Genomic DNA, 9093 nt, shown 5'->3' with positions numbered 1-9093 from the left:
TTTCTTCTCCAAGGCTCTGACTTATGGGACAGACAGATGGTGCTGAAGGAGGGAGAAATGACTATGGCCAATACCCTGAAACCAATTGATGGAATGGTTGGGAGGATCCCAAAACAGAGCAAGGCAATTCATTTCCCTCCCAACTAACAGCAGGGACGACAGCATTTACAGGCACACAGTCTCCTTCCGAGTTCAGTGATTCACCTACACCCCCTCAATGCTCATGGAACTCCCCACCAAGGCAGAGTTGGGGAGGGGGGGGGGGCGGCAACAAGAAGGCAGTCCATCCCTTTCCCTGAGAGGTCCCATTCAATGAGTCAGTTCCTGCAAGCTGGGGTCAGTGCACGAAGGCAGGGCCTTCGTTTGGCCTAGCAAGTTGTCCATCATACCGATCTTAGCATCTTGCTTCTCAATGTCCTCAAAAGGAGTCCAGGACAAGTCATGCTGCAGCTTGTAGGCACCGAGGAACTCATGTGGCCAACTTGTCCTCCATTCCTTTGGAGAAATGATGGTAAAATACTGCTTTTTATAAAGGTAGTAAATGTTGCCCAGTTGTTGTTGTTTTTTGTTTGTTTTTTACAATATTACAAGCTATGTGGTGCAAGTTGGCATCCCAGTGAGCATCTTCTAGTATCTTCCTGGTTTGGTCTTGCAGATGCTGGATTCGCTCAGCTATGATGGTTAGCTTGTTGGTGGCTTTTGCTCTGATGAATTCATCATCCTTCTGCACTTGATGTGTGAGCACCATGAGGTCTAAGGGGTCCCCAGCCTGGGGAGTGTGGTAGGGGCTCTATAGGGCAAGGCAGCTGAGGGTTGGGGGGTAAGCTGCACCAGGGCTCCTGTCGTCACCTGAACCTTTTGATTTTCAGGGCCCGTGTCGGTGTTCCAGCGGCCCCCATGGCAGACAGAGGCCAACTTCCCAACGACCAGGGCAGTGCAAACAGCTTATCTTGTCTATTTAAAGAACAAACTTTTGACAGTCAATGTTTCAACAAATGGATATAGGAATGCTCACTTGTCTATGCTGAGAAATTTGAAAGACTGAATAGATCTATATTTATATGTATTCCAAAGGAAGTAAACCAACAACATGTAGGAATTGTAAAATAATATTATTAAATTACACAAAAGTAAAGTATGCCTTGACATAATTTCAATATGGTGGCATGAAGCTGTCAGATTCAGAAGAGTATTTGACATCAGATAGATTTTACTGGGAAACAAAGAATATTAGAAAGAGATTTCTTATTGTTAATAAATACTGTCAAAGTCTGTTTCAACTTATAGCAATATTACTATATAACATGGAATGAAACCACCACTGACTCCACAGAGATGATAAGAATTTTTACTCCCCTCTTGGAAGAAGTACAACCTGAGTGCTCCTTAGAGGCAAGGATGGCAAAACTTTGTCTTGCACACTTTGGACATATTGTTGAGATATCATTCCCTGGAGAAGGGCATCTTGCTTGGTTAAGTGGAGGGTCAGCGAAAGAGGAAGACCCTCCATGAGACAGATTGGTACAGGGGCTGCTTCAATGGAATCAGGCACAGGAATAATTGTGAGGATGGCACAGTGTTTCATCCTGTGCATGGGCGGGGGGTGGCGGTTGCTATGGGTCAGAGGTGATTTGATGACCCTAAGAACACTACCACCACCATGAGAATTTTACTGGAAAATTTTAAGCACTCTGCCTTACAACCCTGATCTTGAGACATCCTTTTTTCTGCAAAAGAATGAAAAAGAACACAATTTGCATTATTCAAGAATAGATAACTGACATTCTGGCATAGCGTAAATTAAAGACCAATGAGTTATTCAAGGAAAGCTTTGTAAATGAAGTTGAGTTAGTTCTGACTCTTGGCGAAACTGTCTACAACTGAACTAAACGCTGCATAGTCCTGTGCCATCCTCACAATTGTTCTTATGTTGGAATCCATCAAAACAGCAATGTGTCAATCCATCTTGTTGAAGGTCTCTCTTTCTTTCCTGTCCCACTATTTTACCAAGCACAATGTCCTTCTCCAGGTACTGGTCTCTCATGACACCATTTATAAGTATGTGGGACCAAGTCTCACTGTCCTTGCCTCTAAAGGGCACACTGGGATTCTTCATGACATTTATTTGTTCTCTGGCAGCATATGTTACTTTCAAGATTCTTCACATGGCATAATTCAAATGATTTGATTCTTCTTTGGTCTTCCTTAGTCAACTTACACAAGCATAAGATTCAATGAAGAATACCATGACTTGGGTCAGGCCCACCTTAGTCCTCAAAGTGATGTCCCTGCTTTTCAAGAGTTTAAAGAGGGAGGTCTTGTGCAGCATATTTACCCAATACAATGAATCATTTGCTCTTTTGATTCCTGCTTCCATGAGAATTGATTGTGAATCCAAGCAAGAGGACCTCCTTGACAATAGCATCCTCCTGTTTATTTGCCATCAGTCTAGTTGTGAGGGTGCTGGTTTTCTCTACATTGAGTTTAATCCATAGTAAAGTCTGCAATTCTTGGTCTTCATCTGCAAGTGTTTCAAGTTCTCTCATTTTCAGCAAGGAAGTTTGCATCGTTTGCATATTACAGATCATTACTTAAACTACATCCAATCATGATGCCACCTTCTTCATATAATCTGACACCTCTGGTGATTTGATCAGCATACAGGTTGAATTAGTATGGTGAGAGGATACAACTCTGATGCAAACCTTTCCTCAATTTAAACCAAGTTCTGTTCACACAGCTCCCCCTTGATCCCACGTATGTTTGACAGGAGCACATGAAGTGTTCTGGAATTCCCAATCTTCTCAAGGCTGTCTATAGTTTATTGTGGTGCCTATAGTCAAATGCCTTAGCATAGTCAGTAAAACACAGACAACTTTCTGGTATTCTCTGTTTCAGGCAAGATTGATCTGACATCAGAAATGATACATTGCTTATTCCACATCCTCTTCTGAATCTGATCTGAACAACTGGCACCTCCATGTCAATATACTACTGCAACCATTGCTCAATAATCTTTAGAAAAATGTTACTTGCATGTGATATCAATAATATTGCTCTATACTTTAAACATTGTTAGATTACTTTTCTTTGCAATAGAAATATGAATGTCTTCCAGTCAGTTGATCAAATTGGTATTCCAAAGTGCTTGGCATAGTCTTTGAGTGCTTCTAGTTCTTTATCAGCTTATTGAAACATCTGAATTGGTATCCCCTCCTTTCCTAGATCATTGTTTTTGTCTACTGTGTTCAGTGGAGCTGGAACTTCTTTCTTCAGTAGCATTGGTTCTCAATGATATATTACCTCCTGAAATGATGGAATGTTGACTAGTTATCTTTGGTAGTGACTCTGTATTCTTTCTATATTCTTTTGATGCTTCCTGTATTGTTCAATACTCTTTCCATAGATTTTTTTTGAATATTGAAACTTGAGGCTTGAATTTTTTCTTGAGTTCTCTCAGTTTAAGGAATGCTAACTGTATTCTTCATTTTTGGTTTCTAACTCTAGGACTGTGAACCTTTCATTATAACAGTTGAGTTTGTCTTCTCAAACTACCCTTTGAAATTTTCTGTTCAGTTTTTTGACTTCATCATCTCCTCAATTTATCTTATCACTATAATATTAAATACAATGTTCAGAGTCTCCTCTGACATTCATTTGATCTTTTCTTTCTTTTTAATGACCTTTTGCTTTCTTCAAGTTTGATGTTCTTGATATCATCCTGTAAATATTCAGGTCACTTCTGTCATTAGTGTTCTATACATCAAATCTGTTCTTGATTGGCATTCTGTGATACCCACCCTGCTGGCACAATCAATCACTTAAGACACAATGGGTGCATAGCAAATGTGGTGAAGAAAGCAAATGGTACATGGCTATCAAAAGATAAAGCATCTGGGGTCTTAAAGGCTTGAAGTTAAACAAGCAGCCATCTAGCAGAGAAGCAATAAATCTACATGGAAGGAGAACACCAGCCTGTGTGATCATGAGGTGTTGATGGGATCAGTAACAGGCATTAGAAGACCACAAACAAACACGCAAACAAACAAACAAACACATTTGTGAGAATGGGGGGGGGGTTCAAACAAAGACCCCAAACCCATCTGTAGACAATGGGACATCCTATACAAAAGGGTCACAAGGAAGGGATGAAACCAATGAAACACACATTATTCCTCTGGTTGTTCGAGGCTTCCTCACTCTCCACTATCATGACCCCAGTGCTGCCTTCCACTGTGGGCTAGACGAGAGCATGTGCACAAGTACAGGTATGAGATTAAAGTTCACGACACACTGGATCCAGGAACAGGAATGAGAGTAGGGAAACTAGCAGGGTACGGAGAAAGGTTGAAACCAATCACAATGATTGATACATAACCACCACTCCCAATCCTCCAGGGGGACAAGAAACCAGGGGGGAAGGGAGACAGCAGTCAGTGTAAGATATGAAAATAATATATCAAGGTTTCTTGAGGCTATGGGGAAGGGAAAAATGAGGAGCTAACACCAAGGGCTCAATAGAAAGTAAATGTTTAGAAAATAATGATGGAAACATATGTACACATTTGCTTGATTCAATTGATTTATGAATTATTGTAAGAACTGAGAGAGCCCCCAATGAAATGGTCTTTTAATAAAAATATTTTAAAAAGCTGTTTTTGAGATGTTCTGGAAATTCAAATGGGATAAACTCATGGTTGTAGTTTGGCTTTTGTGAACTTATTTTAATTTTCTTCAACTTCCACCAGAACTTACATGTGAGCAATTGACAGACTCTTCCACAGTCAGCCCCTGGCCTGGTTTTAGGTGTTTTTATGTACTTCTCCAGGATCTCTTCCCACAGATGTAGTCATCTTGATTTTGGTGTAATTCCACCTGGAGAAGTCCACATGTATAATCACCATTTATAGTGTTGCAAAATAGTATTTGCAATAATGAAGTGATTGGTCTGGCAAAATTCCATCATGTGATCTCTAGCTTAGTTTCTATCACCAATACCATATTTTCTAACTGCATTTCCTTTGTGTTTGATTGCAACTTCTACATTTCAATTGTCAATAATTATTGATGCATATTGTTTACATGCTTGATGAGTTTCATATGGAAAACCTTGGTAGAATTCTTTGATTTCTAAATCACTAGCTTTGGGGGTTGATACATAAATTTTAATAGTTGTATTGATTTGTTTCTTGAATAGGGATAGATACAATCCAATCACAGACAACATCGTACTTCAAGATAAATCTTGAAATGACTCCTTTAATGAGAAATGCAATGATGTCTTTTTGATTGTTCCATTCCAAGCATAATAAACCATATGATTTTCTGTTGCAAAAATACCAACATCTGACCTTTTAAGCTTAGTAATGCCTAGAATGTTAATTTTTAATGTGTTTAATTTCATTTTTTACGACTTCCATTTTATCTAGATTTATACTTTGTACAACTCAGATTCTAATTATTACAGATATTTGCATTGTGTATTCTGATTTTAAGTCAGATTCTGTCAGCAAACGAAGGTCCAGCAGTCTGAATTCCCAAAGGCTTTACTCTACCCACGCCATTAGGGTTTATCCCACTTTGAAAAGGCAGCCTTTACTCAGCCTTATATTTAGTGCCTTCTTATCTGAGGGGTTCATCTTTAAACAAACTCATCTCTGACAACTGTTCTGCTTCTCTTCATGAGGCTTTCAGTCTTTGAGAATGTCTCAATACTCTCCATAAAGTCTTCAGTGGCTAATTCTTCAGAAGCAGAAGCCTATTCTTTCCATACAGTGTTTGGAAGTCTAGAAGCGCTGCTGAAAGGTGTTATTTGGTGACCCTGCTGGCATTTGAAATACCAGTGACACAGCTTCCAGCATCACAGAAGCTTATCAAGTGTCTAGACCTAGATGAAAGATATTTTGAGAAACAAGTGCTTCAGTTTTGGAATGTTGTTTAATAAAAGGTTCTATGATTTTGTAGCATTAATTTTTACTCTTCTCCTCTCTTGAATTATATAATTTATATTAAGAGGCCCTACTATGCTGTTCCTAGAGTGATGTAGATGTTTTTAATAATTTATGAAGTTAGAATATAGGCTTATTTAGACATTATATTTTACTCACAACCATATTTATTTCTTGTGTCTTAGACTTTTAGTATTCTGCAAATTTTAAAAGATATATCTCAATGAATGTTTTTATGTTATTTTTAATTTAGCATACTTACTAGTCATATTGCTTGAATCTTAGGGAATTTTCTTCAGTGACTTATGAAAAAACTTATTTTTGCAATATTGTCTTTCATTAATCTTTCTTTCCATCCATTAACTTTTCTCATGTTTTTCATCTCTTAGTGTCATTGTGCTACATTTTAGCTAATTATTTCAGGTGTGTCATCCAATTGACACACCTACTTCTAACTTGCTTGTACATAATGTTATTTATGTTTTCTATTGAATTTTCTCTTTTAATTACTTTATTTTACTATATTTCAAATGCTTATTTTTGATACTTCTAATTACTTTGATAGTCTTTCATTTAATTTTTTGCATCCATTAAACATCTCAACCCCACCCATTTCACCTGGAAAACATCTCAACCCACCAATATTGACCTGATAGTGCAAGCATTGAAGGTCTAGTTACGCTTTTTGTACTAGCAATGCAACCTCTGAGTCATGTTGGGTAATTTCCTCATAGTGGCTTCTTTTGATTTCACGTTTTTGACCTTTACATTTAAATATCTGATTTCAAACACACACATACACATATTCTAATAGTTCTCCATCTCCAAACCTTGAATATATTTATTCATAAACCAAATTGACTTTGTGTGCAAAGTCTTCTGGTTTATCTTCAAAATATATTTAAACTCCAACTGCCCCTCACTGACCCCCTTGCCATCTCCCTGAGTCCAGCCTCTATCATCACTTACCATAATCATTACGGTAAACTCCCGATTGTTCATCTGCTCTGGCTTTTACCCCACGTCAGCCTGTTTTCCATAGAACCTTTACACAGTTTCCCAGCACAGTACCCAATCATTCAAATAGCACCTTATTAGAGAGAGTATATCTGACCACCAAATCCTTTTGTTACTTGGTATTTTCCCAAAGAAAAATTTTAAAGAACTTTAGCTTGAAATCACAATGTCTTAATATCAAAAATCAAAAGTAAGTCGATGTGTTGTGTCTATAAAATTAAAAGTGTTTACGTTGCTTAACTTTGTGCTGATTAAACATTTCATTCAGTTTTGAGCTTGTACATTTTAAGTCAAAATAGGGGGAGAATGGGATTTGTAGTAGAAAAAAACAGGGTTATAAATATTCTGAACAGATAAAAAATGAAAGTTTAACATAGAAAGGAAAAGATCAAACAGTATAATGAAAATAGGAAGTAAATCCTGGGACAAAGGTTGTATAATGTACCAAATCCAGATGGGAGTCATCGAAAAGGAAGCTTGATGGATATAGATATTTTTGGAATCCTATGTATGGGAAATTTGCTAAGTTAAAGGCTTCTCACTTCGCTCACTCCATATTATCACTTAAATGCTACTGGAATTCTATATATATATACACACATATGTGTATTTTATATGTGTAATTGTAATAACATGTAATAATATGCATATATAATACATTATTTCTGTACTATATAATATATGATTATATACTAAAATATAGATTATATACTTTTACATATTATTGATTATAAGAATTATACTTCTATATTATATATAATTATATTACAAAATATATGATAGTATATTGAGGGTATTAAATACATATATATTATAAACATATTACATATATGTAAATTTATTCTGAATTAATATAGAAAAGCACTAAGTGATGCCATCCACAGGTGAAAATGCCAAGATGTTATGTTAGATATAGTTCCGTATGACCATATCAATTCATATTATGCTGGAAGTAAATAAGTAGATTTACTCCCTGACTCACTCAAAAGGGCAAAAACTAGAGATGAGAACAGGCTTTATAGCAATAAAAGCATTTTGACAGGAGGCTTGTTTATTATTATTGTTGTAAAATATCTTACAAATAGTACATGACAGAAAACATACTTCCACATTTGAAACTAATTACAAAGTGAGTTATATGAGTGGTATCCGGGTTAAAAAATGGATTATTTCTGTATTAGTCTGGATTTACTAGAGAAACAAATTCATAGACACTCATTTGTGTGTAGGAGAGAACTTTATATCAAAGATCAGTTGTACATTTAACAAAAAAGCTACACAGCCCAGTTCAGTTCAAGTCCATAAGTCCGATATTAACCCATATATCCAATACCAACCTATAAATTATTTTGCAGACTCACACAATATATGCAATGATGCTGAGTGCAGGAAGATCACAGACCAGTGTATGGAAAGTCTTGTGGATCCAGTGGTAGTGGAAATATCACAATGCTGGCAGGGTCTCCGTGTGGCTCCTTCAGCTCCAGGGCTCTAGGGTAGCTCCATATGTCATGTTAGCAGGAATGCCTCTCAGGGAGTGAGTATGTGTCTGGCCTCCAGTGAGGTATTTACTTCTTTAGCCCCTCCAAATGAGGTCATTAAGCTGCTACCTGATGGAAGGCTAACCTTCACTCTTAATAGTCTTAAATTGGCAATGGATTATGTAACTACCACAATTTCCAAATCTCAAAACAAATTCTGGCATGCTCCTCAATAACAATATATTTTATCCCTACCCCCAACTTCAGAGATTCTAACTAACTTGCCAATTATATATGCATATGTAAAATATAGCTTAATTTTTAAGTTTTAAAAATTACTTTAATAGCAACATACTAGTTTTTATATTTTTGAGCCTTACTATTTTTACCCAATATTATGTTCTTAATTTTATACACTTTTACAATTATATCGAATTAAATAGCATTTTAATTTATTATTTATAGTTTAAACATTAGGTTTGTTTACAGTTTCCTGGTAGCATGAACAACTTTTCTATAAGCTTTTGTGCTCACTAGTTCATGAATGGTATATCTTTGTTTATAGATAAATATCAAATATATATCTTGATATAAATATCAACATTTATGACTACTTTCTCTTTTTTGTTTTTTACTCTTATTATACA

At 36.5% G+C, this 9093-nt stretch overlaps 1 pseudogene; it reads right to left on the bottom strand.

Moving 5' to 3' along the window:
• Nucleotides 1–309: 309 nt before the first annotated feature.
• On the bottom strand, nucleotides 310–6926 carry LOC142451379 (uncharacterized protein C1orf50 pseudogene; annotated as a pseudogene).
• Between the last annotated feature and the right edge of the window lie 2167 nt (nucleotides 6927–9093).

The sequence above is a fragment of the Tenrec ecaudatus genome, chromosome 6 (assembly GCF_050624435.1).
Source record: "Tenrec ecaudatus isolate mTenEca1 chromosome 6, mTenEca1.hap1, whole genome shotgun sequence".
Classification (NCBI taxonomy): Eukaryota; Metazoa; Chordata; class Mammalia; order Afrosoricida; family Tenrecidae; genus Tenrec; species Tenrec ecaudatus.
The sequence above is the reverse complement of the archived record's forward strand: the minus strand, read 5'-3'. Positions and strand labels throughout refer to the sequence as shown.